At 35.9% G+C, this 6,000-nt stretch overlaps 1 long non-coding RNA gene across 1 annotated transcript in view; it reads left to right on the top strand.

Moving 5' to 3' along the window:
* The first annotated feature begins 559 nt into the window (after positions 1–559).
* Positions 560–6,000, top strand: part of LOC136030316 (uncharacterized) — a 36,013-nt gene continuing 30,572 nt past the window's right edge. Inside the window, exon 1 of the long non-coding RNA XR_010618243.1 lies at positions 560–752. This is a non-coding gene — a long non-coding RNA (uncharacterized LOC136030316). The remainder of the gene's footprint in view (positions 753–6,000) is intronic.

The raw sequence follows: 6,000 nt of genomic DNA, 5'->3' as shown, positions 1-6,000 counted from the left end.
GATCTAGATTTGACCTTCTTAATTTTTAAATTTTGGTATGTCATGGCTTAACTTTAAAAAATTCATTTACCTGATTTTCTTCTCTTTTACGGACGAAGCTATTAATAAGAAAACAAATTTGTATTTTGGGAAAAGCATGTAGCTCGCCATTACGTAGAAATAACAAAAAAATTTAATAGCATTTATTAACCGAGTTTTGCTTTGAGTTTTTCAGAGGATTTAACGTGCATGCTAGAAATTATCGATATAATGACCGATGAAAGGCTATTGATAGCCTTATAAATTAAGGTTTCATTTTCTGCAGGCCACTCACTTCTGTTCTTGTAAGAACATCCTGTTTTTTCGTTGGTTTTCGTGTTTTATCTAAAATGCTAGATTTCCTGAATTCTACAAATGCATGGAAATATCATGACTAAGTTTATTTGATTTAGTTTTGCATCTAAATGTTGCATAAGCTAAAAAACGATAATCTTTGCTCCTTTGCTAATAATGTAATAATCCTTTGATAATCTTTGCTCCAGTTGTAACATTCAAAGAAATTCAGCTCTTAAAAGGGGTATCGAAGTGCTCTCGTTTGTTGCTGGACAGAATTCTTAGTCTACAAAATAAAATTAACAACCATAATTTTGCTCCATTTCTTATGTTGAAGCTGTTTCTCGTGAAGTAATCCACATGTCTATAAAATTTATGGTGTCTGAAAGGTATAATTTAAAATCAGTTATTTCCTGGAATCGTTACTCTACGTAGCAACGGTAATAAGTTTTTTGTATATTCTAAAATAAAATAGACAATGATTTATGCCCATCTGAGAGAGAGCTGCCATAGCGGGGGTCCTGTTTTAGGGCGGAGCTAAGAGAACGCCATTGTATTAAAAGAAAATTAAATTTTTGTATGTCATTTTTGACATTTCAGAATGGATTATAGATTCTAACTGACAGTCTATTATCTGAGCTGTTTCAATTTCTATAGTTTGGAGTTTAGCTTAGCTGAGAGAGAGCTGCCATAGCAGGGGTCCTATTTTAGGGGGGAGCTAAAAGAGCGCCATTGTATTAAAAGAAAATTAAATTTTGTATGTAGTTTTTGACATTTCAGAATGGATTCTAGATTCTAACTGACAGTCTATTATCTGAGGTTTCGCAATTTCTAAGTTTGGGGTATAGTTTTAGAGAGGAGCTGAAAAAAAATCCTGGCTGGATTCCTTGTCTAATTTTATCCACCTTCCTCCCAAAAAAAAAGAAAAATCATTTTTAAACAAACCCCTTTAGAATCGAGAAGACACCTCCACTCGTGTACGTCTAAATCTCTAGTTATAGCAAAGATCGTTCTCTCTGTTTTGTTTATTGCCCTAATTATCACCCAACGCTAGCGGATCCAGGGAAAAGGGAGCCCCTTCCTCAATATTTTTCTGGTTCCCTCATTCTGTGTTTTTTCTGTTTTTAGCTCTATTTTTTAAATAATCTTGTCGATTTGGTTAATTATTGGTACTCTTGTCACATTCCTCATCCCCTAAGGTTCGCTCTAGATCCGCCCTTGTCACTAAATCCGCCCTTCGTAAGAGCTTAGTGATGGGCTTGCGTAAATTCTTTGTCGCTGAGAACCCCAAAATACAAGTTTGCAAAATCAAAATTGGACGCTAAACTGAACAGATGAAAAGAAGTTGTTTGCTCTGTTTGCAAAACAATTATCGTTGCATCGAACAGAACATTAAAATTAATTTAAAATGTTAAAATCCATGTTATGATCAACTAAATTTATTCGGTCATTGAAATGATTTTTAATAGTCAAGAATAACATTATTTCTCAATTTCTTATGTGGATTTTAATAAATTCTATAGCGGGTACTGGATAGGATTTCTTCATTAGGTAGTTTTTTTTAGTGAAGATATTTGTATACAGTCCTTTTAGAAAGCAAAAAATGGCCTTTGTCTGTCAATAGTGCCACACTACGTTTTAGCTTTGCTGAGGTAAAGGCTATAAACAACACAGAACAGATTTTCTTTGCTCGCCTCTCAAAATTGGAAAATGGCAGGGATATATAAGTAGGAAAACTAATATCTCCACTAATTATTGTAGCGTAGTGACAGGATTTTGCCTCAATTCAAATTTATAAGCCAGGTGTCTCTTAATGGATATAGTTTAGTTAGGTATAGTTAACTACCCTTAAGCTGTGTTTTTTGCACTCATAAATGCTTTCGCGAAAGCACTTTAAACTCTAGGATAAAGAGCTGGGTTGGACGGGTGGGAGATCTCCCCATTCTGTTTGTTTTAGATTTATTGTGGACTGCTAATTGCTTACATGTCGGTTTTACAATGGAAAAAGAGGGGCATAATTGATCTTGGGTGTCCGAGTGGCTTGGAGGTTGCAGAGATCATTCTCTGCTCTGGGCGAAGAAGATCAAAGATATTGTTGTTGGTGGGCGGCTTGGAGACCTATAAGTAGGCACAAAAAACTTTTTATCCCTGGTCAGTCTAAAATGTACAGCAGTCCTTGGAGCAAGAGCAGTCAAATGCAAAAAAGCAAATTGTTTGGGAGCACAGCCCCCACCCCCAACTAAAGGACCTAAACCATGTCAGGAACTTTTTTCTGGTTTGGCCTGACTCCTGTATCTATAAGCTCTTGGGTTAGGGAGACCCTAATGTAGAAGGAAAAAAATACAGAAAGGCTCCCCGGAAAACAAGGCCCTTTACTAAGCTGTAGCTGCTGCTGCAACTATAATCAGAAGCAACTTTCTAGCTTCCTCATGAAAAATTCACAAAAGAAGTTATTCAAAGAAAAATTAAGAGCTTCATTAAACCAAAGATGATAAGGAATACACTTAAATATTTTTTCAAGCGTAATATCACAATCAAAAATTAAAATAAAGTTTTTAAATTGAGAGTAAGGAGCAACATTGAAAGTTAAAACGAACAGAAATTGTCACGTATATGAGGAGGTTTGCCTCTCCTAAATACTTTGTTCTATACGCTAAAATTTGATTTTTATTCCAGTTATGTAAGAATGACTCCTGGATCACAAAGGCCGTTTAATTATAATAATAGGCTCTTTTAAAAGTTGTAAAGAAAACTTTAGCGTAAAGAGCAGGACATGGAGGAGAGGTAACCCCCCTCACATACAGGATAGTTTCTGTTTGTTTTAAGTTCTAATGTCGCACCTTAGTTTCACTTGAAAAAACTTGTTTTTCTTTGTTTAATTTCTGATCGTTTTTTAAATAATTCTGGGAAATCCAACTCCCCCTCCATGGAAAATTCCTTCCCCAACGAAATTTCCTCCGTGGAAAGATCCTCCCACGTAACCTCCCTCCATTCCACCAGAAAAATCCCCTCTCTGAAAGACATATGTATAAGACCCAATAACCAATACTATGTTTACATAATTAGCAAAGTTCATAATTAGCAGCCCTTCCCCTGGGGACTGTGGGGGTCAAGTCATCCTCAAAGACATAGTTATTAGATTTTTCAACTATACTGAAAAAAGGCTATCTCAAAATTTTGATCAGGTGAATTTGGAGAAAATTGAGCGTGGGAGAAGGGCTAGCTGCCCTCCGATATTTTTGGACACTTGAAAAAGACACTAGAACTTGCTATAACCCCTGAAAAAACATGCCTCCGTGATCTTTCTTCCGGCAAAATATGCGAAATTCCACATTTTTGGACATAGGAGCTTGAAACCTCTACAGTAGGGTTTTATGGTATGCTCAATCTGATGGTACCATTTCCATTATGGTTGATTGATGCTTTATGGGTGTTTCCCCCCTTTTCCAAAATTGGGCAAATTTTTTCAGGCTCGTAACTTTTGAATTTTACGTATTTTGAATAAGCATTAAAATTTGATTCCTCTGGTGCATCTATTATTATCAAGACTCTGTTTCTTAGAGTTTCGGTGACTATTGAGCCGCGTCGCTCCTTACTTACAGCTCGTTACCACGAACTGCTTGATTTCTGTTTGTTTTGGATTTCACCTATTTATTGATTGTGATTACGGTAGTTGGACGCCTGATAAATATTTAAATTTATGTCTGACCGTCTTTGGTTTAAGTAGCTCTTTACTTTTCTTTTCGAAAACGTTGTTAAAATTAATTTCCGTTCGGTTTTAATAGACACAATCTTTTCCCTCAATACCCTTATCCTTAATCGTTCACCTTAATACCCTTAACCTTAGTAGCAGTCGTGATAGTAGTAGTAGTTGTAGTTGAAGTGGTAATAACAGCATTGTAGTAGTAATAGTAGTGGTAGTAGTAGTAGTAGCAATAGTAGTAGTAGTAGTCATAGTAGTAGTGGTGGTAGTAGCAGCATTGTAGTAGTAGTAGTAGTAGTAGTAGTAGTAGTAGTAGTAGTAGTAGTAGTAGTAGTAGTAGTAGTAGTAGTAGTAGTAGTAGTAGTAGTAGTAGTAGTAGTAGTAGTAGTAGCAGTAGTAGTAGTAGTAGTAGTAGTAGTAGTAGTAGTAGTAGTAGTAGTAGTAGTAGTAGTAGTAGTAGTAGTAGTAGTAGTAGTAGTAGCAGTAATAGTAGTTGCAGTAATAGTAGCAATGGTAGTAATAGTAGTAGTGGTTGTAGTATCCACATATAGCATTCTTGTCAATTGATCATCCCCCTCGTCATTCTCTGAAAGTTCCATCTTAATATCTTAAGCTGTTCCTGAGATAACCCCGTTTTGAGATAACCCCAATCCCCTTAATATTCCCTGAAAGCTTTACCTGAATGAATATGGCCTTTTTGGACACCAAAGGTCAAACATGTCCCCTTTCTGATGGCAAATACTATATTAAAACAATGCGCGAATTGCATAGCTTACTGACCTTGCCCCAAAGGTTGTGGGGGAAGAGTGTGAGGGAACTGGCTACCCTTCAATAACTTTTGGCTCTTATAAAGGGAAATATAACTTTCAGTTTCGAATCAAATGAACTCCTACCAAAGTGTCTACAACAACTTCTTCCATACGAAGTGTCCTTGGTGAAACGAAAAAATAAATAAATAATACATAGCGCACACTTTGCTCTTTATTTAAAAAAAATATTGTTGAAGAAATAAGGTTTTTCAAAGAAACATAAAGAGCCATGTTAAAACTGAAAACTAGGTGAAATAAGCTACCATTATAATTCTAACTGGGAACGAACTGAAAATTACTATCACTGAACAAATGAATCCTAAAGCAGTAATTAAAATAAATAATCCCATGAAACAAAAGGATATAAATGTGCAAATAAATCCAAAAACGAACAGAAATTAAGATGATTAATCCAGCCAACCTTCATACGAGTAGAAATTACCACAAACAGGAGCAAGGCCGGTCTTAAACCTTTTAAGGGCCATGTCGTTATTTGCGCATTAATGAAAAGTAAATAAAGTTTAACTAATTTGCTCTTTCTTTTGGTTGGCATGTTGCTACACTTTGGACTTTTCTTCACCATTGGTTAATTATTGTTAAATATATAAAATCGTATGACCTAAGACCAATTTTGTCTGAAAAAAAGTGACACGTTCCTTAGCGATGGTCTCGAATAACGTGGTTCTCCTTAAAACCCAAGTTTTTCCATATTACATGACACTCCATGAATGTTGTTGCATTTAAATCTGTATAACTGGTTGTTGTTGTGCCAGGAACAATGCTATAGCGTTAACTATAGTAAAGAGCCACGAGCCTTCAATGCTTTATTATCATTTTTTTCCTCAAGAGGCACATCATATGGAAAGGGTGGTCGTAAAAACTTTAGAGGGGGCAAATTCGATTGGAAATTGGAATTTCTATTCCTTTTTAAGAGTCAAAAGTGACTGGTGGGAAACTAGCCCCTTCTTGTTTTTCCTAAATGCTTCCGATTAAGACTTTGAGATAGCCGTTTTGTTTGAAATAGTCCGAATGGCAAATAACTATAGTTCTGGGTTTAACCTTCTCCCCCAACCCCGGGGAAAGGTCTGTAAGATCTGCAAGTTGGTCATTGTTAACATGTAAGGCTTTATGAAGAGAATGGTTGCATAAACTTCGGAGGGGGCTTATTCTACTGGC

This window comes from Artemia franciscana, chromosome 8 (genome assembly GCF_032884065.1).
Source record: "Artemia franciscana chromosome 8, ASM3288406v1, whole genome shotgun sequence".
Lineage (NCBI taxonomy): Eukaryota > Metazoa > Arthropoda > Branchiopoda > Anostraca > Artemiidae > Artemia > Artemia franciscana.
Note: the sequence above shows the minus strand (reverse complement) of the source record. Positions and strands in the feature narration are given on the sequence as shown.